General features: G+C 44.9%; 1 long non-coding RNA gene across 1 annotated transcript in view; it reads right to left on the bottom strand.

The window, feature by feature from the left end:
* Window positions 1–8,735: 8,735 nt before the first annotated feature.
* Window positions 8,736–26,806, bottom strand: part of LOC309635772 — a 236,778-nt gene continuing 218,707 nt past the window's right edge. Inside the window, exon 3 of the long non-coding RNA XR_014249006.1 lies at window positions 8,736–12,718. This is a non-coding gene — a long non-coding RNA (uncharacterized lncRNA). The remainder of the gene's footprint in view (window positions 12,719–26,806) is intronic.

Raw genomic sequence — 26,806 nt, 5'->3', positions numbered from 1 at the left:
AAAGACATTGTTTCCAGGGAAGAACGGGCTGAAAATGGAAGGAAAGACACTTACTGGATATTGGGTGGTGGAAAGGGAAAGGACAAAGCAAGTGAGCATAATTTGGATCTCTGCAAGATAAAATATATCCCACACCACTTCCACCTGCCACCCCCTAAAACTCCATTACAGAAGCTACACTTTGATATAACGAAAGAAGTTTCTCTTAAAATATAAAAGTTATAATATTCTCCAAATTATTATAATACAAAATAAACTTAAGCAGACTTCATCTATATAAAGCAAATGCAAGAATAAACAGAAAATTTAAATCAAAGAACTTAAGCTGATGAACCCAGCACTCCCCAAAAGAGTGCCGAATAAAACTAATGCAACACTCCAAAGTAAACGTAAATACCTTTATACGAGCATTCGAGGATATCAGAAATGCAAACATTAAGATTTTAAAAATAAACAAAAAGTAGAAGAAATCAAATGAGAATTTATTGAACTCAGGACAAAAGTGGAAGAAAAAGATAGTGTAAGATCAGAAATGAAAGCAAAGTTATAGACTGCCTGAGTAAGAATATATTTAAATAGAAATTTATTAAAAGTCATAGAAGAAAGTCAGAATAACTTGGAAAATAAAAATAAGGGAAGGAAAGGCATAAAAAAGGTCAAAGAAAAGTGGTTGAAATGGAGGACAGACAAAACAAAATCCAACATATGTATAATCAGAGGTTCTCCCCCCAGAAAAACAAAACAATGGGTCATGGCTAATACGTAAATCTATACTTCATGGATACTTTACAGAAATAAAAGAAGACCTAAGTCTACATTTTGCCAGAGCCTACAGGGACCAGAGAAAAATTGACCCAGAATGATCAAATTTAGGGTAAGCTGGGACAAAGTGAGAGAGTCGCATGGACATATATACACTACCAAATGTAAACCAGATAGCTAGTGGGAAGCAGCCACATAGCACAGGGAGATCAGCTCAGTGCTTTGTGACCACCTAGAGGGGTGGGATAGAGAGTGTGGGAGGGAGGGAGACGCAAGAGGGAAGAGATATGGGGATATATGTATATGTATAGCTGATTCACTTTGTTATAAAGCAGAAACTAATACACCATTGTAAAGCAATTATACTCCAATAAAGATGTATTTTTAAAAAAAACTTAGCCTGGTAAAACTATTACAATTTAAAAGCTTTAAAAAAAAAAATCTCTGGACCTCAAGGAAAAACTATAAAAATAACCTATTAGTCTGGCATCAGACATCTCAAGGTAACAATGGGGGAATTTCAATAAATATGAGGAAAGAATATGTGAACCGAGGATTTTATACACAGCCAAAAGCAGTCTAATGTCAAGGCTAGAATAGCAATTTTGATCATGTAAGATCACAGGACCACTGTTCTCATGAGCCTTTCTTGAGGAATCTGCTGGAAGATGGGCTTCTTCCAACCAAGCTATGACCGAAGAAACTTGGCTAAAGGAACTAATGGTCATGATTTAATATACTTAATTGAATATTTAAGACTAAGCTAATAGAGTGGGGATGAGAGTGGAAGAAGATATAAATATCACATATTTTGGCAAAATGGAAATAATAAAAACTAAAAAGGGAAACAAAGCTAAACAAGAAGAGGGAAAACAAAATAAGTGTATTGATTGTGGTATGGAGCTCAGGGAAATGTCAAGGATACCACCAAAACTGATTTTTTCTAAAGGCAGAAAAATAATAAATAAGAACAGAGAAGGCTAAGGGAATTTTAAAGTGTGTAAGTACAAAGATGCAATAAAGGTAGAACAAAACACAAGCCAATGTAAATAGCAGAGAGAGAGAGAAAGTAAAATAAATAAAAGAATGGAGGAAACCCAACACAGAAGGAAAGAAAATAACACATATGCATGAGTAACTCTAGCAATAGTGACATGAAGTAATATAATTGCAGTGAGACTCATCACAGCCACATATAAATATGAATGAGTTCAACTGACTTATTCAAAATTATTTCCAATTTGTTTCAGAAAGCAAGACTCAACTATATGTTGCATGCACAAGATACACGTGACTTAAAAAGGCTAAAAATATGAAGGAAGACAGAGTTATACCAGGCAAATGAAAGCAATGAGATAGCAGAGGTTCTGACCTTAAGTGAAAAAATTACAAAGAAGGATATGTTTTAACACTACGACCACAATTCACAATAATACGCATCAGTTACAAATAACTCTGCTAAAAATAACAGTAAATATCTCCATAAAGTAGAAAGTATAGAAGTGGACAAAATTCCGTAAGGAGCTAAAAGACACTGGCAACATAATCAAGAAGATAGATCTTATTGTACTATTCAAAAGTTACTCCTTAGCACACAAGGGACTTCCACTAGAATTGACCATTTATTAGGTCACAGAGAAGATATCAATACATTCCATAAAGTAGACAGTTGCAAATAGTCTTGTCTCTTCACAGTGCAATAAAACTAGAAACTAATAACTAAACTAAAAAAACAAAAATTAAATTCAGCTTGGAAATTGAAAAAAACAAAACCTTCAATTATACAACTCAGACGAAAGAGAAAATGCAAATTGAAATTACAGAATTTCTAAAAAAAAAAAAATTATAACCGTTATGGAATTCATTGAAAGCAGTAATCAGAGGAAACTCTGTAGCCTTAAATGCTTACATCATTATAAACAAAAATAAATGAAAAAGCCACGAAAAGAACAAAAAGTAAACCAAAATAAGCACAAAAAAGTAAACAAAAAATAAAGCCAAAAATTAATTTATTAGACAAGAGAAAAATAGTAGATCAAATTAATAATCAAAACATGGATTTTTCCTCCAAAATATCAAAATATCAAAGTAAACAAACAACTAGCTACCTTGATTAGGAAAAGGGAGAAGAAATCATACATATATATATGAAATAATATATAAAATATATAGAAAAATATATATATAATAATCAGTTGTCCAAAAAAGTAAAAATTAAGAACTATCATAAGAGATTATTTGTAGAACTCTATGCAAATAAATTTGAAAATCTAGATGAAATGCATAATTTCCTATGAAATTAGAGTTCTACAAAATTGACCCTATTAGAAAAAGAAAGGTTAAACAAAATAGTTTTTATAGAAGTTATAAAGTTATGAGGAAACTACCTGAAAAAAATATGAGGTACTGATAATTTCACAAGGGAATTACACAAAAAATTCAAAAATTAGATATTCCCAAGGCTACAAAAATTTCTCTGCATAAAAAGTGAAAAAAAAATCTTTTCATGAAGAATAGGAAGAATTACAACACTTAACACCAGATAAAGACAATACAAAATAATCTACTCAACATTGGAAGAATGCTAAGTGAAACCACACTGCAAAGCCATTTCCCACCCATTAGATAATCAAAGTGGAGAAATTTGACAGCGCTTTCTGACAGCGAGGCTGTGGGGTGGGCATTTCCATAACTGCTGGTGGGAAGGATATCTATGCATCTTTAAGGAAGGGCAATATCAAAGCCACACGTGTACTTACCTTCAACACTTCTATGAATTTACCCTGAAGTTGCCCCTTTGACAATACAAAAATGCAAATTAACAAAGTTATTCATTGCAGCTTTGTTTGTGATGGCAAAATAATAATAATATTTTAAACCAAGGGTTGGCAAACTAAGTGCCCCCTGCCACTTGCCAGCTTTTACAGTCAAAGTTTTACTGGAACAGAGCCAAACCCTGCTAGTTTATCTATGGCTGCTTTGAACGACAAAGGAAGAGTTGAATAAATCCAACAGAGACCCCAAAACCTGTGAGCCTCGAAAGCTGACTCTCTGGCCTTTAAGTAGAAGTCAGTCTCTGTCATCAGTGACAAGATGCAGGGGATCGCTTGGCTAAGTTACAGGGCAGCACACAAGTGTATACTGAGCAGGTGTAAAAAAGATTAAGAGGTGTTCTTACTCACTGATGTTAACCGGATATATTGCTGAGCACAAATGCAAAGGGCAGGAGAGTATACACATATAGTATGTACAAAGAAGAAATTACGAATATCTGTTGGTTCATTTTCCAAAAACAAACAAAGGGAGAAGAAGCCAGAAACCACTGAGACTGGTTACCTACAGGCATATGTGCAATGAGGTAAAAGGATTGGGGAAGACACTTCTTGGAGCATTACTTTTCGTATAGTTTTGAATTTTGGAACCATATTAAGATTTCCTGTACTCAAAATCCCTAAAATAGAATACAGGAGCTAATTAACACAACTGTATTTCAGTTAAATAACACAGACTCTGAAGAGAGGACAAACTAACCCAAGAATCTTTGAACACAATGATTTGACTATGTAGCCTGATTATAAAGACCAAAAAAAAAAAGGAGACTGTAAACAGATGTTAAACTCTGGTTTGGTGAGTTTGTTTTCTCAGTGGCGTCGTTGGCACTTCTGAAATGCATTCCTTAAAAGCTAGGACTGTGTGAACAAGTGAGTACCCTGAGGGTGATGGGCTGGGTTTCTCGAAGTGGTGGAGGAGATTACAAATCTGGGAAGGGGAAACGGGCATCACCCTTTTTGCCTTTGAATTCAAATCCACGTCTGCTACAGTCCGCTTACGAGAGCACAAAATCATCCTCACGCTATTCCTGTCAAGAAAGGCAAAATCTGAATCTATTCATGAGGAAACATCAGACAAACCCACAATGAACATTTTATAAAATAACTTTCCATCCTCTTTAACGACATCAAAGCAATGAAGGGTAAAATGGAGAGAAGCTGACCTAGTTTAGGAGGAACCAGACGCCTGGCACCAGAATGTATCTGGCTTGGCTCTCAGGCTGCAAAAAATGAAATAAGAATGAAGGACATTATTGGAACACGGAAGAACTTTGAAAAATGATTTTGGATTAGATAATAATGTCCCGTCAATGCAAAATTTCCTAACTTTGAAAACTTTACTGTGGTGATATAACAGAATGACCCTGTTCTAAGGAAATGTACACTGAAGTGTTTAGGAATGACGGAGCACTGTGTCTGAAAATTACTTCTAAATGAGAATATGTATAATATATATATATATGATTTGAGTTATATATGATAATGGAAGGAGAAGATTCACAATTGACATATGGAGAAACGGAAATAATTGGTGAATTGGGATAAAACGTAGATGGGGCTAATTTATTATTCTTATATCTTTTCTATTTTTGAAATCACATCCAAAAAAAAAAATCCCCTAAATGGTATTATCCCATAGTGTTCTGGATCTCATTTCTGAAATTCAGCTTTCAGTTTTATTGCTCCCGTGAAGGTAGGGATTCTTTTTTCCCTTCAACATTTTCTTTATTTTGCTTTTAATATCTTCTCATCTGTTTTCCAGCAATTTAAGAATAATTTGCCTAAGTGCAGTTTTCTTTGTGTTTATCCTGCTTTGGATTTGGAAAGTGTCTTACATCTGTGACATGATATTTTTAATTAGATTTGCACACCTGTTATGGACTGAATTGTGTTCCCCCGAAATTCCTATGTTGAAGCCCTAACCCAAATGTGACTGTATATGGTATACAGCCCTTAAGGAGGTAAATATGGTTAAATGGAGTCTTAAGTGTGGAGCCCTAATCCCCTAGGACTGGTGCCCTTACAAGAAGAGGAAGAAACACCAGAGATCTCTCTTTCCCCACAAGTGCACAGGGGAAAGGCCACGTGAAGACACAGAAGGTGCTGTATACAAAGCAAGGAGAGACGTCTCAGCAGAAACCAGCCCTGCTGGAACCTCGACCTTGGACTTCCAGCCTCCAGAATTATGAGAACGTAACTCTCTGTTGTTTAAGCCATGCAATCTGTGAGATTTTGTTAAGGCAGCCTGAGCTGACTAACACAGTATCAGTTTTGGGAAATTGGCAGCCAGAATTTTAAATATTCCTTCAGTCTTACTCTCTCTTCGTTTTCCTTTGGGGATGCTGATATATACATAGATCAGACCTTTTTGCTCTGTCCCACACGTCTCTTACAGTTTTCTTTACGTTTTCCATTCTTCTTCCTCTTTGTGCATCACTTTGAATACTCCCAAATGAATTATCACCTGCCTCACTAATTATTTTTTCTGATGTATCTAATCTCCTATTAACTCATTCACTAAATTATTAATTTAATTTATGGTTACTTTAGCTCTAGAATTACAATTTAGTTTTTTAATGGATTTTAGGCATCTGATGAAAGTCTCCATCCTTTTCTCTTTATTCTTAATTGTGTTGATCATAGCTATTTTAAAGTTCATGTCTGGTCTGTCCAAAATCTGAATCTCTGTGGGTCTCTTACTAAAGTCTATTGTTTTTCTTTGTTATTCAGTACTGATTTTTAGCAGGCCTTGTAATTTTTTTTTATTGAATATCAGATTTTGCAGGCTTTGCAGATAAAAAGAAATGGTAGTGGCTTCAGATGATGATGTTTCCTCCAAAGAGATTAAGTGTTTTTCTGGCAGGCAAGTGGGTACCACCGGGTTACAGTGGTCCTGTTAATGGTTAGTTGTTGGATTTGCTATGGCCGACCTGCATTAGTCTTTCCCTCACCCTTAGGATGTGGTCCTCACCACTTGGTATGGCCCTTTCAGGCTCTTACTTGATAGTCTGTGGTGATGACCAAAGCCCTTGACCTTGGCAGGGTTTGAACTCTTGCCTCTTCAGCATCCTGTGGCTGCTGAAAATCTTTTCAGTGTTTTGACCTGTCACACACACAGCTCAGGAGTTAGCCCACAACTTGCAAGGAAGTTGTTTGGGGATTTTCCAGCTTGCTTCTCTGAGGTGCCCTCTCTCTTAATTTTCAGCCACTTGTTATTCCTGAGCTCTGATTATGTCTCCTCAGCCTAGTAAATGTTTTGCTTTCTGCTTGGAGCTCTACCTACATCCCATCCCCTCCCCCTCCCCAACTCCATCCTTTGGAATGGAACACATCCCAGGGAATATATCCAGGTAGTTGTGAAGCTCACCTCTTGTGTGTGCCTCCTCTCCAGGGTCATACCTCCTCACGTCCTGCCTGCAATATGTGGTCCCCACCTCTCTATAGGAATTAAGTGCACACACACACACACACTTTTATAATTATTTCCATCAGGAGGATTGTCACAGTATATCTGTTGTTGCCGGAAATGAAGTATCTTTTCTGAAGCTGATGTAAACAGGGCCCAAAAGGATAACATTTGATATTCCAAATACTCCTGGAAATTTTAAGACAATCAGTAAATCTCTGAGTAAAGATAGCACCCTAAATAAAACTACAACTAGCAAAACTATTTGATCAGTAAAGCCAGAAAACAGTACTAGAATCTTGTAAACCTACTTATGCTCAAATTTTAAAAAAGAAAATCTGTTTAAAATAATTCTTAGCTTCATTAAAGCATAATCCATTTTCATAAATTCATTGTTTGAAAATAAGGAATGGATAAATACATTTAAAACATTCTCCAGCTTATCAGTTTATTTTAAACACGTGGCACATTTGACTGAAATCTGGAATTTCATTCCAAATGATTGAAATAAAAATCATTTACATGAGTAAATAATGATTGATTTTCACTTTTACTAAAGGCCCATAAGTTCAAAAGCCAAAATATGTCAGGGTAAAGGTCATTCTGAACAGTTCGAAATAGTCAGGGACAAACCTGTAAAATCTTGTAAGAGATCAGGAGTGGCAGGGGTTTGTATTTGAGAGTCAGACGGCCCGGGTTGGAAGCTGGTCACCTTGTGCAGCCGTGACACACAATCTGTAGCAGCTACACCTCCCTCATAGGGTCGCTGGGAGAGAAAATGAATCACCATGGTGGAAACTTCTAGAACAGGGTCTGGCACACAGAGGCCTTGGACATTGTTGGCTCTGATTCAGAGATGGATGCTTCCAGTGGGCCCAGGTCTCACCTGCAGGCAGCCCTCAGGACGGCCCTGAACAGAACTTTGGAGAACATACCATCCTTGTGTCCGACGTCCCTCTGTCTGAGAACACTGCTCCTGTAAAGACGGCAGCTCCAGGGACTGGCTGATGCCCTGTGCTCCCTGCTACGGGGCCCTGCCACCCTCCAAAAATGGGGGCCCTCCCCTGGGAATAGGAGGGCAGGGCCAGTCCTCTCTCTCCTGGGGCCGAGACAAGAAATACAACCTACTGCCCTTGGGGGTGTTGCTGACACCTCGGAGGGACCAAGCAGGAAGAAGCCACCACCGGGCAGTGGATTGTGATACAGCAAGGACGCCGTACAACTAGGTGCTTAAGACTGAATGATTCCAACCCTGTGAATCTAGAGGCCTCTCTGTGGGGACAGGACATTGGGGTGAGAACTCCACCCTCCTCTGCCATCGCCTTGCTCTGTGACCTGGGACTAGTCAGCTGGCCTCCCTGGGCCCTGGGTCTCATCTCTGGGGTAAGATGCTCAGACCCAGATCTGAAAGGTCCCCTCTGGCTGTAACATTCCAGGACACTAAAGTGGACCAGTTCAAATGTCACTCAGCTCTGTTTAAGTGTGCTGAGAGATAGTCCACCATTTAAATACAAAAATTCTTTCCTCCATTTTAAAAGATGTTAACTTCCTCACCTGCTATTATGGGCTGAATTGTGTTCCCCCCAAAATTCATATGTTGAAGCCCTAACCACCAGTACCTCTGAATGTGACTGCATTTAGAGAGAAGGTCTTTAAAGAGGGGATTAAGGTAAAATGAAGTCATGAGGGTGGCCTTAATCCAGTATGACTGGTGTCCTTATACGAAGAGGAAATTTGGACACAGACACACAGGGGGAAGACCATGTGAGGACACAGGGAGGTGGTGGTCATCTACCAGCCAAGGAGAGAGGCCTCGGGGGAACCGGCCCTGCCGACACCCTGATCTCGACTTCCAGCCCCCAGGACTGGGAGGCCAGTATTGTGTTACAGCGGCCTTGGCAAACTAATTCACCTGCTTGTCGCTGACGTGTTGTTTCTTTGTGACCCAATTTTGGTTTTTCCTAGCTTTATTGAGTTATGATTGACAAATAAATTATTTATATTTAAGGTGTAAACACAGTGCCTTGACATATGCGTATATTGTGAAACGATTCTCAAAATCAAATTCATTAACACATCCATCACTCCACGAAGTTACCTTTTATTGTGTGGTGAGATCACTTAGGATCTACTCTCTTAGAAAATTGTGAGTACACATTATTATTAATGATAGTCACCATGCTGTACATTAGATTTCTAGAGTTTATTCATCTTAGAACTGAAAGTTTGTACCCTTTGACCAATATCTCCCCATTTCCCCCCTCCTCCAGCCCCTGGTCACCACCATTCTACCCTCTGTTTCTCTAAATTCAACTTGTTAGATTCCACATATAAGTGATATCATGCAATATTTGTCTTTCTGTGTCTGGTTTATTTCACTTAGCATAATGTCCTCCAGGTTTACCCATGTTGTCACAAATGGCAGGATTTCCTTCTTTTTTTAAAATGGATCCAAGACTTAAAAGTAAGACCTAAAACTGTAAAACTCCTAGAAGAAAATATAGGGAATAAGTTCCTTTATATTGGTCTTGGAAATGTTTTTTTGGACTTGACATCAAAAGCAAAGGCAACAAAAGCAAAAATAAAGAAGTGGGACTACATCAAACTAAAAATGTCTGCACAGCAAAGGAAACCATCAGCAAAATTAAAAGACAACCCTATGGTGTGGGAGAAGATACTTGCAAACCACATACGTGATACGGGGTTAATAGCTAAAATAGATAAGGAACTCGTACAACTCAACAGCAAAAAGACACAACATCCAGCTGTGAACATGGGCAAAGCACCTGAACAGACATTTTTTTTTTCTGAAGAAGACGGGCAGATGTGCCCCAGTTTTAAATGTAGGTGTGCGTCCCAGTGACCAACTTCACTGTGGTTAGTAAGTGACCATGAGTCACAAGTCCTTTTTTGTCCTTTCTTCACTAAACCCCAGCCTTGCGTGCAACTTGGGGCAAATAAACGTCAAATTTGTCATGAAGATTAGAATAGAATGCAAGTCTGTGTATAAAATAGGTAAGCAACAAGGATATATTATACAGCACAGTGAAATATAGCCATAGTTTTGTAATAATGTTAAATGGAATATAATGTATAAAAGTATTGAATCACCATGTTGCACACCTGAAACTAATATATTATAAATCAACTATACTTCAGCAAAAGAAAATTTTTTTAAAGAAATAGTATGTAAGTTCCTTGGATACTAGAGACTCATAGAAATTTATCAGTGAAATGGGGTTCTCATGCTCCTTAGAATGGAGTGATGAGTGGTGACTTTCATTGCCAGTATTTCTCGTTATTGGCAAAATGCATTGTCTTTTTTGACTTGGAGATTTCCTTTAAAAAATTAAAACATAAAAATATTTTGGGGCTTCCCTGGTGGCGCAGTGGTTGAGAATCTGCCTGCCAATGCAGGGGACACGGGTTCGAGCCCTGGTCTGGGAAGATCCCACATGCCGCGGAGCAACTAGGCCCGTTGAGCCACAACTACTGAGCCTGTGCGTCTGGAGCCTCTGCTCCGCAACAAGAGAGGCCGCGACAGTGAGAGGCCCGTGCACCACGATGAAGAGTGGCCCCCACTTGCCGCAACTAGAGAAAGCCCTAGCACAGAAACGAAAACCCAACACAGCCAAAAATAAATAAATTAATAAATTTATTTTAAAAAAATAAATATTTTGAGGGAAACTTGGTATGTATCCCGAATAGCCAACTAAATCAAGTCTGAGCCCAGCTAACTTGAAGTTCTCTCCTGTGAGTCTAAGTATCTCTGTACATGATAATCTGTTAAAATAATCATCTACTTCGAAATCTATAAATTACAAGTCACAATGAAGGCAGTGATCCATGAGAGACTCTCCCCAGGGGTTTTCTCACACAAGTCTCAGATTGATTCACGGCTCTGGATTCTAGGAAAGTAAGTCAGGCAATTCCAAAGAGGCCTATCAACCCTCATCAGTTTTCAGTATCTTCTGAAAGATGCTTTGATCTAATTTATGAAAAGAAGTGCTGCCGGTTTGAGGAATGAAAACAGACAAACACCCAGGCAACAAGGCGCCAGTAAATTACCAGGAGATTCTGAGCATCTCCAGAAGCCTGCGTCAGACTCTGGATGAAGGCATTTAATCCTGGCCATGCAGCCCCTCACACTCGAGAACATGCAGACGAATGTGGCGGGTCCCAAAACCTCCCAAAACCTATAGCCGTGGCTGTTCTGTCAGAAACCTTCCTGAGCTGATTTCTGTAAAAGGATTGGCATTGTAGTTTAAAAAGTGAGCCAAGGAGTGTTGATTGCCCAAGAAGAACCTGCTAATTTTCTTATAAAAAGTATGACATCGGTATAAGAATGCAGCATTTGAGGTATTTTGGAAGTGAATGCAACATGTAAATTTATTTGGAAATTCATGCAATGTGTAAAAGGATTTTTTAGATGTCTTTTTCAATTTAAATATCAGAAGTTGAGAATGTTATAAAATACAAGTTAGTTTGTGTCAAAGAAAATTCTGAAATTGTTTCTTTGTCTGAGAATGAATCCAGGGCTTGCTAATATGTCTGACACATTGGCAATGCTGTTTTAAAGCTAGTTTTATGATTTCTGGATTGGAGTTGGGCAGCCGTCCTGCAGCCGTGCTGTGCAAAGCCTGACCCTCCTGGCATCTGGCCATGCCCTGGAAGCCAGCCTGGGGTTAGAGCCTCCTTCTCTGACCTGGGCATTCCAGTCCTGGTTCTGTCACTTGGGACAAATCCCTATGTCGTGCAGGGATGTCAGGGGCAGGGGTGGAGGCACAAAGTTTGGGTATGGCAAAGACTGGATGCCAGGTCCAGCCTCTCCAGGGAGCATCTCCATGACGTGGGCTCCACAGCCACTTCTGCCGCCTCTCGGGAGATGGAGAGAGAGGCATGGGAGGTGCCGAGCACACGTCCCCATGTGGCGGGCACGTCCTTGGGCACGCTGCTGTCTGCTCAAGGGGCAGCCTCTCCAGCTGGCAAGAGAAACGGCAGCCCTGTGTCTTCTGCCCCTTCTCACGTCGGCTGTGGCCCGAGCCTCACACTGTGACCACGTCCAAGGGCAGACGGTGTGGACATTTACACATACACACTTGCTGAAGGCTTCCTCCCTCTGGAGTAGGTGTGCCCTGTTCCCTGAGGCTTCTGTGGAGGACGAAAGGCAGGAGGGGGCTGGACCTCAGTTCAGACACCACGTGCAAAGTCTCCTCCTCCTACAACTCAGCTTAACGTCATCTGGAAACCAAGTCTGGACCTGATGGTGTCTCTGCTATAGATGATCCGCTTTAGAGGCAATTCAGCAAGGACGTGTTTATTTCTCACCGCTCACTGGCGGGCAGCTGCAATTGTTCTACTTTATTTGCAAGGACAGGACTGAGAAATTAACACGTCCTGAGCTACAACTCTTACTAGAGAGCAACCATTACTCATTAAAGACAAGACATCAGGGACCAGACATAATCACCCAGCTGTGGAGAAGTTCCCAATGACACAACCAAGGAATTCCTTGCTGGTGTCGTGGAGACTCGGGGATGCCAAGGACCAGCCGTACCTGCAGGAGCCTGCGGTCTCTCGGGAGGCTCACGTGGGCTGACTGCGGTGATAACACTGTCTTCCTGTTAAATTAAGTTGTCTTTAGTGCCAGTAACTTCCGAACATCCCTGGATTACACGTGGTAAATGTACTCACTGATTCAGGGCAAGAGGGCCACCATCTAGAACAAAATAGTTGTGTCTAAGAGTTAAAAGCATTTTTTAAAAAAATCCAGACTATGACAAAGCCCTGAAAACAAGCACTTTTGATTTTTTTCATTAATAAACGTTATTTTTTTAAAGCAGCTGTAGGTTCACAGCAAAACTGAGTGGAAGGCAGAGAGTCCCCTCCCCCACACCAGCACAGACACCCCGGTGAGAATCACCCCCACCGTAACGGTATGTTGGTTTCAATCAAGAAACCTACACTGACAGACACGTCATCACCCAAGTCTGTAGTTTACATCAGGGTTCATTTCACTCTTGGTGCTGTACATTCTATGGGTTTGGACAAATGAATGAAGGCATATATCCACCATCACTTTTGGTTTTCAGAAGCCAAGCTTTATTGGGAGAAAACGTTTTCTAGGAATTCCTGGGGCTCAGTCACCCAGAACTAAGCTGGCCTGATATATAAGGGATCAGGCATGGAAAAGTGCACCCTGGAGATTTTTACAGGGAATCCTGGAGTGGGAAGGACACAAATATAAAGGGACCTCTCCTGGCCCCCAGGAGAGGGAAGCCTTCCTAGATCCGAGGGTCGGGGAGGAAGAGGATGGTGCAGCAGGCAGAATAACGGCTCCCCCAAAATGTCCGTGTCCTAATCCCCTAACCCGCGACTGTTACCACATACGGCAAATGGGACTTGGCAAATGGGATTTAAGATTAAGAATCTTCAAAAGGGGAGATTATCCCGGATTATCCAGATGAGCCCAGTAATCACAAGGGTCCTTACGAACAAAGAACTTTCCCACCTTCCGCTAGTTAAGTGGTCACCACCCGATCACCAGGAAGCCTCCCCTTCCTCCTGACGAGCCAGGCTGGAGCTGCACCGATAGTCTGGTCTCGCCCGGGGCACCGTCTCTTTCTTACCCTACATCTAACCTGTTGGTGCTTCCTCAGAGATAGTGTTGTTGAAGAAATTAGAGCAAGATGCGGGCACAGGGGATTCTAAAGAAGAGGGCAGGTGCAGGGAGAAGGCAGCAAGCCCTGCAGCCCCAGGGAGGTGAGTGCAAAGGCCCTGGGGTAGGGACATTCGGGGAATGTTCAAGAGTGGTCTTTGATACACAGTTACAACCCTGGAGCCTTGAACAGTGCCTGACACATCACAGGTGATGATAAACATTTGTTGAAGGAATACACAGTCTTAGACACTCGGGAAAATCTGTTGAATGAAAGGGGTGTGCACTGCCTTCTAGATATGGGTATTGTTTAAGGAATAGCCAGTCCTCATCCGGAGGCCTCAGAGCCTTGGGAAAGCCACAGTACAGATATGGAAAAGACCCCAGTGCAAGAAGCAGGCAAGCACCACAGATGCACCCACAGAAACACCAATCAGGTGTCTGAATTAATAGAGTTCCTGTAGTCTCGAAACCTCCAAAGAAAACAGCAATTATTGTGAATAAATGAAGGTACGATCTTGTTGGTCTTTCTGCTGAAGAATCCAAAACTGAAGCGTGCTCCCCGAGTGGAGCTAGGAAACGAAGGTCGTTAGCAATCGGGGCTCCAGAAAGAGTCTGTGCGCGGGGAGCGGGCAGCCTGGCGCCCAGCATTCTTGTCTGCTCAGCGCTGGCCCGTGGCGAATGGAGCTTCCTCCTGCCTGTAGGAAACACAGGATTCGAAAAAGTAAGTTCAGCAGTATTTACAGATGTCAGCTGATTCACTGCCATCCTCCATCTCCGAGATAGCTTCATGCCATTTACGGACGGGCTGGAGATTGACATGGAAGCTTCATTTTTTTCCCTCCAAAATATTTGGTCCAGCAGTGTCTCTCCCCTCTTGTTCTGTCACCACATCTCAGGATCAGAAGGTTATTTCAAGTGTATGACTAGCATTCTTCTAGGGTAATTTTTTCCTCCAAGCTCCTGCCCAGATAGGCTTAAATATACTTTTTAAAGTCACAATGAGTTGCAAATTTATTTGCATAGGTTTTTGGTGAACACACTCAGAAAAACAGAAAGTGAGAGGAAAGTAGGAAAATGCTCATCTCCAGGCCACGGGATAAGTCTCCCCGATGGGAATTATGTTTGCCTGACGGGGCGTGGCTCACAGATGGGGTAGCTGGTGGTGACTTCAGTGTGGATTTGGGAACGGACTCACACACCAGAGCCCGTCTCCCCACGCAGGGGCGCCCCAGGGCCCCGACCTCCAGCTCTTGGTCCAGGAGCAATTCTCTCACAGGCTGGAGACCTGAAGTCTGAACTCAAGGTGCTGGCAGGGCTGTGCTTCCTCGGAGGCTCCAGGGAGGGGTCCCTCATCCTCTTCTGGCTCCTGGCGGCTCCCGTCGGCTCCTGAGCTGTGACCACATCACCCTAATCTCTGCCCTCCAACTTCACAGGGCCTCCTGCTCTGCGTCTGTGTCTCATAAGGAAGCTGTCACTGGCCTTAGGGCCACCCTAATGCGGGATGATCGCATCTGGAGGTCCGTAACTAATTTTGTCTGCAAAAACCCTTTCTCTAAATAAGGTCACAGGTTCCGGGATTAGAATGTGGACACATCTTTTAGGGACCACCATTCATGGGACTGCCCCTGAATCTCACACTTAAAGACTGTGTCCGCCGCACTCAAAGAGCAGCATTGGTCCTTCAGGCTGGGCACTTCCCGGGCACCTTGGAGGGAGGAACTCAAGATCCAGGTCGCATCTGTTGAGGGACGATGGGGAGGATGTAGGGGCGGGGCCTCAGATGGCATTCCGGAGGTCCATGTGGGAACCTACGGCAGCCGGTGGATGAGCCCCTTAGCCCCCTTGTCCCTCGGTGAGAAAACCGAGGCATATTCCACACCAGGGCAGCACACTGCAGCCCACGGAGCACATCTGGCCCGCAGCCTAGTTTCTTTTATTTCCCTTATTTTTTTTTTTTAACATCTTTATTGGAGTATAATTGCTTTACAATGGTGTGTTAGTTTCTGCAACACTGTCTAGTCTCTAAATAAAGTTTTATTGGAACACGGTCACACCAATCCTTCAGGCACGGCTGCTTTCACACTAGAAGAGAACTGAGTAGTTGCCACCAAGACCCTGTAGCCTGCAAGCCTAAAGTGTGAACAATCTGGCCGCACAGAAAATGCTTCCCAGCCCCTGACCTATGACCTATGATCCACCACCACTGGGGCCCAGCATCCTGACCCTGCCTGCAGCAGTACCCGGCCCAGCGGCCTGCTCAGGGCTCACCTCTTCCTGCCCTGTCTCTCGCCCCACTCCCCTCAGGGGTCCCGGGATCCCCTCCCAAAGTACCCACGGGCGCCCACACCTGCCCCGGGGCCACTTCTGGGGAGCCCAAGGGAAGACCCCAAAGATGTTACCGGTCCCCTCAGGTGAAAGGTGGTGATGGGGATCCCATGGAATGACCATCCAGGTGGGGTGGGGCCGTCCCAGAGGCTGGCCGGAGTGGAGGGAGTGACGGCGAGGGCTGTGTGTGGGGAATCAGAGCCCAGGGCACCTCACGCCCCCAGGGTGGTCTGGGGACCAGCCTCATGTAGGAGACAGTGAAGCCCCCGTGTGCGGGGTGCGGTCGGAGTGTGCGGGGCCCATCTGTACCCACAGCCTCAGGTTGTCCGTCCCCCGCCCCTGTCCTTGCTGCTCTCAGAGGGGCGTTAGTGGTAACCACTCACCAACCACACCCTTCTATTGTATTTAAGGAAAAAGGTGGGGATACAGAGGGTTTCCTTGGCCAACCTTAGTGCGTGATTCACTCTCCCTCACTGGTGTGGTTGGATTTGCTTTAATGTGTCCTGAGGACAGAGATCCTTTGCTGCTTTCTCCGTGTCCAGGGCTCAGGTTGCTGGGAATGGCCCCGCTGTGGACGGGTGGCCGGTGGCCATCTGCCCAGCAGGTGTGAGCTCGTGTTGGCCACGTCCTGACCTGCATCTGGGTGGGGCTGTCCCACCGCGGCTGAGCGTGCGTCACTGCGGCTCAGGCTCCATCCCACGACCCCAGGAGACCTGAAGGGCCACCCTCCAGTGAGGAGGGAGGCCAGCTGTGCGCCTGATCCAGAGAAAATCAACCAAGCAGCCTCGAGATGGGGAGCCCGGGGTTTGTGGGATTATCCATTTTCTTGCTGTGCAAATTCAAGCCTTTTGTAGGGCCGTTGCAAAGCCTACTTTTACAAAAGTAGCCTTTACGTGGGTGAAATTGGAATTTCCCGTCTGCAGAGAAGAACTTTCGTTCAGGCGCTGCCACGAGGCAGCAGGACGTGGGATGCCAGTTTCAGGGGGCTGCTCCCGCAGGAGCCCCCAGGACCAGCAGGATGGGGGCAGCGCGGCTCGGAAACCAAAGTCACGACATGATGAGCATTTTACCCTGGGTTATAAAAGCAACATTTTGATGGGGGAAAAAGAATCACAGAATGACATGCTGAGAATCCCTACATTCTTACAGAGCAGTTACTGCACTCAGCACCCCCCTTGTCACTGAAAGGTCATCCTATGCGGACGGCTGTCCCCAGGGTGGGCCCCAGCCCCAGTGGGACGCCAGCATGGGAGGTGAGATGCTGGAAGGCAGAGCCGTGCCTGTGATCTCAGGGGTGCAGGTCGGCTTGCGGGAGGGGACTGAAGGGAGAGGGTCCTTTCTGCGTTCTTTTCAAAGGCTTATTGGTTTTTCTTTCAAACCATTTGAAGGCTGTGCTTCTCGGGGGAAATGTAGGTTTGCAGGTATTCCGTGTTTCTTGCTTTTTTCTCAGCTAATCATCACTCCACGTTTCACACAGAATTGGGGACCTGCTGTTCCTAAACTTCGCTCTCAGCTTGTTCTGCGTGGAGGCTGGTTTCTCTGCAGCTTCAGATCAGCCCCACCAGCCCAACGGAGTGAGGAAGAGGTGCCATTTAGGGCAGACCCTGGTGAGCCGAGCAGAGCCCTTCTGAAGCCCCCGCAGCTGTCAGGGAACAGCTGTCTGGAAAGAGCGTGTAATCAGCCCCAAGTTCAAGAGCTTAAACCAGAGGTTCGGTCTCCAGTGTTCGGGGCCCCTTTGATCCTCCTGAGGCTTATCCTTAGAAGTGCCTCCTGTTAGTCAAGGGCTCGCTTCTTTGTCTCCCATTAGGGCATCAATGTTGAAAGCATCAACTTCCAAATACACTAAGAGGGATCTATATCCACGTCATGTTCATTAAGGACTCCTTGAGTTCATGACTTCAAATTTTAAAAAAGGAGCCATAGTCTTTGTCCTGCGCCCAGACTATTCTGGTGCCTATGGCAGTCGGGTGAAAAGGATGCATGATTGTGTGCACGTGTGTAGGGGTGGCTCTCAGCCTCCAGGGATGTATTAGACAGTCCTCTACAGGAATGGCTAGAACCTGATCAGAATCACATGTGCGTTACTGTAGAGCTAAGATGCCTAAACTAGGAACCACCTTACTTCTAAATGATGACAACCGTGCCTCCCCTGAGTGTTATTCCCAGATGCTGAGGGTTGGGTGTGCTTAGTCTGGACAATGAGTAAAACTTGTGGACACAGAAAGGGTCAACTGGGGGGGAGGGACTGTGTTTCTCCCCACCTTTCCACACTGTCCACGTTATGCGGAGGTCAGCAGTAGAGCTCACACACAGGTGGAGATTTATGCCACATAAATCGTCTGGAACTATTCTGCATGGGGCATTGGTCTGGTCCCCATTTATTAATTCGTTCAAGCATTTATCTGTGTCTGTGTGGAATCATGGGTATTTATTGCATACTTTATATTTGGGGGGATGATTGATTTAGTTAGATTACCATCTACCATGTGTGGAACTGTTTTCAAATGTCCTGTTTTTGTCTCTCCTGTTGTGTTTGGGTTTCCCTAGGAAATCCTTCTTAAATAGAGTCTCTGCCTTTCAGCTCTATTATAAGGATCTACTGTTTTGATGCTGGAGCCCCACTGATATGGAGGGAAGGGAAAAGGAAGGGAAGCATTTTATAAACTTATATTAAATTTAATCCCTTACTGGGCCTGTGACCCTGGACTTGATTTTCACAAGTTTTGGAGGGTTTGGGGGTCATTTTTTGGTTTTTTATTTATTTATTTATCTATTTATTTTTGCTTCCCTCCGCCCAGGTGAAACAGGAAAGAAGATGGGGCTGGGACAGGCTAATCACCCTCCGCCCACAGGGAGTAAGACTTTGGTGAACTCGTTTCTCTTTTTTTCAGGGACAGCACTCTGGGCCTATTTCTGAACAGTTACTTTCCCCTCTCCCCTGCCAGAGCCATGAGGGGGTTTTTTCCTTGGCCCTTCGCTGTAAGAACTTGGTAGGGTTCCTGGAGATGGGCCGCCCCCTAAAGCTCTAGCCCCAGGGGTTTCTCACTTTCACACTAAACCACGCTCAGCCTCCAGAAATTCATCAAAATGACCATTAAATCCTCCTACAGTCGTGGCCCCCGTGCTCTCTGTTCCAGCATGTTGAGCTTTCTGACTTTCCCTGACCCTCTGGATTCACCCCTCTCCCCAGTTTTTGGGGTGGAAGTTTGCCTGCAACCTCAGTTCTCTGACGGGTCCAAGAAAAGTCATCAGTGTTCCCTTTGTTCATCTTCGTCTTGTTTTTAGGACAGAATGAGGACTTCCACGGCTTAACAAGAAGTCCAGGCTTAAACGGAAGTGCCGTCAGCTGCTCTGACTCACCCCTGTGGAACAGCCCCGTTGCTGGGGCCAGTGTGGGCCTCAGCTCCCTGCCACCACCAGGCCAGGCTTCTGCCTGCTTGGTGTCACTTTGAGACGTGTCTATCAGACCCAGCATGTTTCACAGGAGTGACTGGGGTTGATGACTCATTTCTGCTGGGTGATAGCAATCAGAATCAAGTGTTGACAGTGCCTTCAGGAGGTGCTTCAGAAAATTCTGTTTCATAAACTAAGTGTTCTTTAGCAACTGGAAGATAATTAGGAAGCAATTACTGAAACAGAAAGAAACCCTGAGTACACAGGGTAACAATTAGAATGCAGTCCAAATTTATGGTCACACCCAAAGACTCTGTTAATACCTGTGTGGCAGGAGCATGTTTTAAACCCAAAGTAATGCCTAATTTGCACAACTGACCTACTTATCATAGAAATAGGACTGGAGTTCTCATTGCCTTACGGAATCCAAGAAGGCTGGAGACCCCTTTGTCTTCATTGCACCAGGATGGTACAAAAGAAGTTTGTGTTTTCTCCAGAGCTGTACCTCTTACGTAGGACTGGCTTGCTTTTCAGCAGATCTAGCTCGTGCAAAAGTAGCGTTTGATCATGCTCTGGGACCGGGTCTGAAAATTGAGGACCATCAGGGTATTTCACCCTTTGGGAATTTTCTGATGCAGCCTTGGAGGGAGGGGGAGGCAGGAAGCAGGGTGAATAAATCAAGAAGTAGAGGGACTTCCCCGGCAGACCAGTGGTTAAGACTTCGCCTTCCAACACGGGGGTTGCGGGTTCGATCCCTGGTCGGGGAGATAAGATCCCACACGCTTCATGCAAGTGAGCAAGCGCAGGTGTGTGGGGAAGGAGTGAGAGTGTGCACGCAGGGGTGTGGTTGTGTGTGCTTGTGCAGAGTGTGTCTGTGGGGGCAGGGAGGGGAAGAGCCAGGGACGCTGGACTCCCCTTTGGAAGTAACAGGAGCCTGTGGGCCCAGATGAGCACGAGCAGCCCACTGAGAGGAGGTGGGTGACAGGCCAGGGTCTGTGGGGAAGAGGGTGGGGCTAGGAGGGCGGAGCGGGTGGAATGCCACCCACACAGGGGGTGGGGTGGGCCAGGGATGCAGTCTGGGCCCCAGGAAGCTCTTGGGCAGCAGTGACAGGGTCGCTGGGCTGTTGTAGAGGTCACTTGCTGCAGGCGGGGACTCAGGGCTGGGGGTGGAGACCCCTGAGCAGTGGGTCCCATGTCACAAGAGTCTATGAGCCCACCCTATGGGCAGAGAAAGCAGACGTCCCGCCGTCAGCAGCACCCAGAGGGGTCGCCACCCCCACCCCCGCTTCAGAATCCAGCTCTGCCCCCTCCAGCCATGCTGGGAGACCCTTCTCCTTTGGTGGGGCTTCATCTGTGGACCAGGGCGAATTCTCATTAAGGGAAATAGGCCACATCACTGAACTCCAGCTTTAAACATATGGCTTAAGTTCCAAGTTAACAGGGGGTTTTAATTATTTTTTACTTTTACATTTCTGTATTCAAAAATCACGTGAAATTACAAAATATGAAAATAGGTTAAAAAGTTATCCTGTCATCTTGCTGCAGTCACTATCTCTTTTGTCTTTTTCTCTGGGTGAGCACCACACAGCTGCCATCATTCTGAACATGTCACCATGAGCCCTACTCGTGCATTTGACCATGAGCCCTACTCGTGCATTTGACCATGAGCCCTGCTCGTGCATTTGACATGATTTTGTATGCATTTTTCATATTGCTACTTCTTCACAAATTATTGCAAAGAGAATATACACATGTATAAACATATGTTCACTATAAAAACATTGACAATACAAAAATGCATAATGCTACTAACCCTCCCCAAAACTCTCTATTCACCTTTTGGAATAGGGCCTTTCACTGTTCTGCACATAAATGTTCACATATATTTATAAAGTGGATTATATTGATTATGCTATTGCAAAGTCAGCTACGTGTATGTGCATGTACACACAAATACATACATAATTCTACACAATGATTAATACTACATTCTAGGTATGTAATGAATGTTCCATAATTTATTTAATGAATCCATTCTTAGGGGCTTTTTAACATTTTCTATTCCCTCTCTCCCCTCTCTCTCCTTCCTTCCTACTTTTCTTTTTTTTCTTTTATTTGTCTACTGTATAACATTATGATAAATGATCTTGCAGCCTCGATTTTGTGCAATCGCCCCATTATTCTTAGGAGAGATCAGTCGAATTGGAATTTCTAGGTTAAAGGCTATGTACATTTAAATATTTAATACCAATTTGTCAAATATTCACAAGACATTTGCAACAATTTACATCCCAGCTAGCAAGGTGTAAGAATTTCCCCATAAACCTTCCAAATATAGACAATATCATGTTCATAATTATTGCCAATTTGATAAGAAAGAAAAATATATCCTCATCATTTGAATTTAAATTTCTTTGATTTCTGGTGAGGTTGAGACTTGATGATGTGCATTTTCCATTTTATTAGATATTTTCTTGATTGCTTATTTAATGGCTTAGAGCGCTCATTTTTAAAAACAATATAAGTCATGCTTAAGAGCCAGGAAATGGGATCAATGGCACTGGTCAGGATCCCAATGGCACTAAGAGCTGGGAAAGCTTGGGCAAGACACTTCTTCTGTCTGCAGTCATGGTCTCTGACAGAATCACAGTAAGATTAAATGGGGTAACACAGAGTACCACCAACACAGGGTCTAGTACACACCAAGCACTAAATAAATGGCATAGTTTATTGATGGGATATTTATGAAAGTATAACATGGATATAGAAGAATGCATAAAGCATAAGCAAACAGCATGAAGACTTTTCAAAAGTAGATTATACCTGTAGGATCCAGATCACAAAACTAAATATTGCCCATACCCAGAAGCCCCAGCCATACCCATTCCCTTCACTATAGCCAACACACGCCCCCAGGGTAACTACTGTCCAGGCCATCATAATTTTGCACGCTGTCAGGCTTTGTATAAATGGGATCATAGGTCATACCCACCCTCTACTGCTGCCTGTACGAAGGCTGACCACCTGAGATAGCCATGCTGGCAGGCTGTGCACAGGTGCTCTGATAACGGCCCCCGCTGAGCCCACCTCCCCGGCATCTCGGCCCAGGCACGTGGACAAAGAAGCTGTGTTGTAACTGGCTCCCCAGCCCCAGCTGCTCTGGCCTTGGCCATTTGACTCACAGCAGCCTTTGATAACTTCCCAGGGGAAGACAAGCCATCTTCACCCTGCTTGTCCCAAATCCCGACCCTCTGATTCGTGAGCATATACGATGGCTGTTGTTTTACCCACGAAGTTTGGCGGGTTTTGTTACTTGGCAGCAGATAACTGAGTTGCAGGGCTCCTGTGAACAAGGCGGGAGCTGCATGTCCTTTTGCGGACTGGCCCCGGAAGTCACGGGTGTTGATCTTGCTGTGCTATTTTGGTGAAAGCAGTCAGTAGCCCGTGGAGACTCAAAGGGATGGGCATCGACTCCCACCTACTGATGGATGAGTGTCAGGGAGCGTGTGGCCACCAACCACAGTCTGTCCATTTTGCACCTGGCTTCCTTCACTGGACGTTATGTGTGTGGGTCTGTCCAAGTGGAGGTGGGCAGTTGTAACGTTCTCCTCCTCGATGCCGGGTCTCCCGTTGCCTGTTTGTGGCACAGCTTATCCAGCCCTTCTGCTGCCAGTGGATGTTTGGGCTGTTTCCAGTTTGGGGGTGTGCTGGAGAGAGCTGCTGTGACCGTGCATGTCTCAGGCAAACACGTGCACACATTTCTGTCCACTGAATACCTGAGAATCTCAGGATGTCACTTCCATAGACAAACCAGACTCCTCTGCAAAGCCGTGACACCAATTCACTCTCCATCCAGGACTTGCCAAGACCCCAGAGTCTCAGATATTCCCTGACCTTTGCTATTTCTGACTCTACCCACAGCCTTCCTCGCGGGGGTGTTTGCTGTCCCACAGTGGTTCTAATTTGCATCTCCTGATGAGTATTAGCATTGAACACTTTTTCATGCTCAATGTCAATTTTTTTTTAATTGAAATACATTCTTTTTTTTTTTTTTTTTGATGTGGACCATTTAAAAAATCTTTATTGAATTTGTTACAATATCGCTTCTGTTTTATGTTTTGGTTTTTTGGCCACAAGGCATGTGGGATCTTAGCTCCCTGACCAGGGATCAAACCTGCACCCCCTGCATTGGAAGGTGAAGTCCCAACTACTGGACTGCCAGGGAAGTCCCATCAATGTCAACTTGGATAATCATTTTTGTAAAGTACCTGGTCCATTTTTTAAATTGGTCTATCTATATTTTTCTTATTGACTTGTAGGAGTATTCAAACCAGGAGACGTTCTTCATATTATAGGTAGTGTGAATCTCTTCCCTTACACTACAGCCTGCCTCTCCACCTTCTTAGTGGAGTTTTTTGACAATGGAAAGTTTTTATTTCAATGTAGTCTAATTGATCAAGTTTCTCCTTTATGGGAAATGATTATTGTTTCATTTTAAGAAATCTTTGCCTACTCCGTAGTCTTGAAGATTTTTCCAATGTTATCTTCTGAACGCTTTATTGTCTTATCTTTCACAATTAAATTTCAGATCTATTTGGGGCTTATTATTGTTTTTTTTGTGGATAGTATGACGTATGGATCAAGATTCATTTTTCCTCTTGGAGATATCAGTGGACCCATCGTTACTTTCGAAAATGACCAGCCTTTTTTTGGTCTTTGTTGCAGTTTCATCTTTGTTATAAGTTAGGTGACAAGGTAAGTTGAGGTCTGCGTCCGGGTTCTATCAGCATCTCTGTCTCTGTGTCTACACTGCATTATCTTCATAACTCTTGCTTGGTAATATGTCTTAATATTCAGTAATGTAAATACCTCAGATTTTTTTTTTAATTCTTTATTTTCCTCATCGCGCATCCTTAACTCTTTGCACTTCCACGTAAACTTTAGAATCAAATAGTTAATTCACACAGAAAATCCTGATGGTGTTTTCAACAAGCTGCATTTTGTAGTTTTGATTTTGCCATATTTGTCCAGTTATGTGAAGTCTGGGGGCTGGGAATGGCAGACAGGCAGCCTGCTGGGTTATTAGAGAGAGCAGTCACTCCTGTTCTGTGCCCTCTTCTTAAATCTGCTCCTAGCTTATAGCATATTTTAATATGGTTTTTTAAAAAAAGAGATCTCATTGGTACATTTGTACATGAATGCAACACCATGTCTGTGGTTTATGAGAGTGTGTGTGTGTGTGTGTGTGTGTGTGTGTGTGTGTGTTTCCTCCAGTTTGGGGAAGTGGGTAATTTTCCATCCAAACAAAGAAGACTATCTTGTGCCATTAGCTTTTATTGATGATTTTCAAAAAGTAGTTTCCTTGGCAACCAACAATTTTCTTGTTTTCTAAACATAAATCTGGACATTATGAATCTAGACTCTTTCTGCAGAAGGCATTATATTTTAAATAATGAATGCCTACCAAACGCCTTCTATCTGCAGAGTCGCACTGAGCGAGACTGGCGACGTCCTACTGTCCTCACCTCCTGGAGTTTTGCTTCTGGTGGGGAGACACACGCACACAACTCACATACAAATACACAGGCACACCGTGTGCTCTCGTGTTTACATACACATACACTCAGGCACACAGAGCTGTAGTATAAGAAGAGACTGCGGGGTGTGGGGTGGCCGCGGAGCGCCTCCTGAGAGCGGCAGAACTGCAAGCTTGCCAGCCTCGGTGCCAGGAGACTACTGGGATGAAGTTTTGAGGTGTATTTGCCAAGAGAGGTGTCGATGCTTAGGGCCGGTCCCACCGCAGGATCTGAAGAGCTTCATTCATCTCCCACCTGCTGTGGGCAGGAGGCCTGAGCTTGGGACCCCACGCCACAGGCACGAGCTCCCACCCTGCTGACCCCTCGGTGGTGGCCAGGAGTGTGCAGACCCCTCTGGCCCCAGCTTTCCCACCTGCGTGAGGGATAATTCCCGGAGGCCACGTAGAGCCAAACTCCGCTCTCACCAGCACTTGCTCGTCTGGGAAGCAGGTTGGGTGCCCATAAACAGCACCTGAATTATGAATATAATGGGGGTTTTAAACAGAACCATATAATTTCACCGCGAGGTGAAGCTTCTGTAGCCCCGCCGGCCCCCAGGCGTCCTCTGCCCCATCCCTCATCTCCTGCTCAGCCAGCGTGGGGCTCTGGCCCACGTGGTCCTGCCAGCGAGGCCCCTGCGTGAACAGACGCGTGTCATCTTGGATGCAACTGATATGAAGGGAGCCTCTGCATTTTCTAGAGCAGTGCCGACACCCTCACCAGCCACGTTTGGCAGGAACAGAGGCCGGACTCCTGCTCTCTCCTGGGCGGCGGCTCTCCCGTGGCAGCCAGCTCTGTCCCAGAGGCCCCGTCGCATCATCCTACCCCTGCTGCCGCGTGGGCAGCACATGTCTGGTCTGTGGAGACTGGTCTTCTACGTGTTTCGGTGCCCGCTGCCAGCACGCTCTAAATTAAGCCTGTCTGTCTTTCCCACTCCCGTACGGGAACTCACATAGTCTTTGTTCTGAAATGTTGATGCCTGACTTGGTGCAGGCTAGTGGCAAAGTGAATTTTAGGTTCTACTGTCATCATGTTGCTTTTAATAAAAAAACAACTATCTCAGTTAAGAAGGATGTTCCTGTCACCAAGGTAACCTACAGGGAAATGATCAGCTCAGCGACACACCTTGTGAAAGATGCTTTGTGTTTCGGGGGCTGCAGAGGGGCCCTGGGGGTGATCCAGGCTGGGAAGCGTGGCCGGTGAAGGCTTGCCAGGCCTGGCTGAGCAGGCGGAGGGCGCTGCTTCCCTCACCTCCCGGGAGATCTCCCTACTGGCTCCCAGCGCTGGGTCTCGGAGCGCTGCCGTGAAAAGTGCCTGGGGTGGGTGGTGTCTGGATCTGGTTGAGTAGGATTCGAACACGAGGGTTGTTTCAGTAACCAGGTGTCTCCGTGCCTGGATGGGGGCCTGGCTCACAGCGGTGACTCCATGGGGGCTCGGGACAGGGAGAGGCAGGGTCTTCAGAACAGGACAGTCAGGGGTCAGCCACGGGGGTTACAGGCTCTACGGTGGAAAGTCCCAACAACTGACGACAGCCGATTTCCATCCTGTTGCTTGTGTGAGCCTCACCCATAAGAATGTAGGGCCACGCCCTCCCCCCCCCAACCCGATCTCTGAGCCTCAGAGCCCCTGGCGGTCCCCACCTCAGCATCTCACCTGCAAAGCAGACTTCGGTTTAGGAGGCTGCTTCTGGAAATGGCAGGCTTAGGCCAAGGCTCGCTCCGAGGCGTGCGGGCCCTGTGTTCTCACACCTCGCGTCGTTCCCAGGAGGGGATCATATCCCCCTCCCCCAGCTGCTCTGAGGGTACGGGATGATGGCTAGATGCTGAGCAATGATGTGGAGTGAGCACTCAGT

The sequence above is a fragment of the Balaenoptera borealis genome, assembly GCF_965194805.1.
Source record: "Balaenoptera borealis genome assembly, chromosome: 10".
NCBI lineage: Eukaryota > Metazoa > Chordata > Mammalia > Artiodactyla > Balaenopteridae > Balaenoptera > Balaenoptera borealis.
Note: the sequence above shows the minus strand (reverse complement) of the source record. Positions and strands in the feature narration are given on the sequence as shown.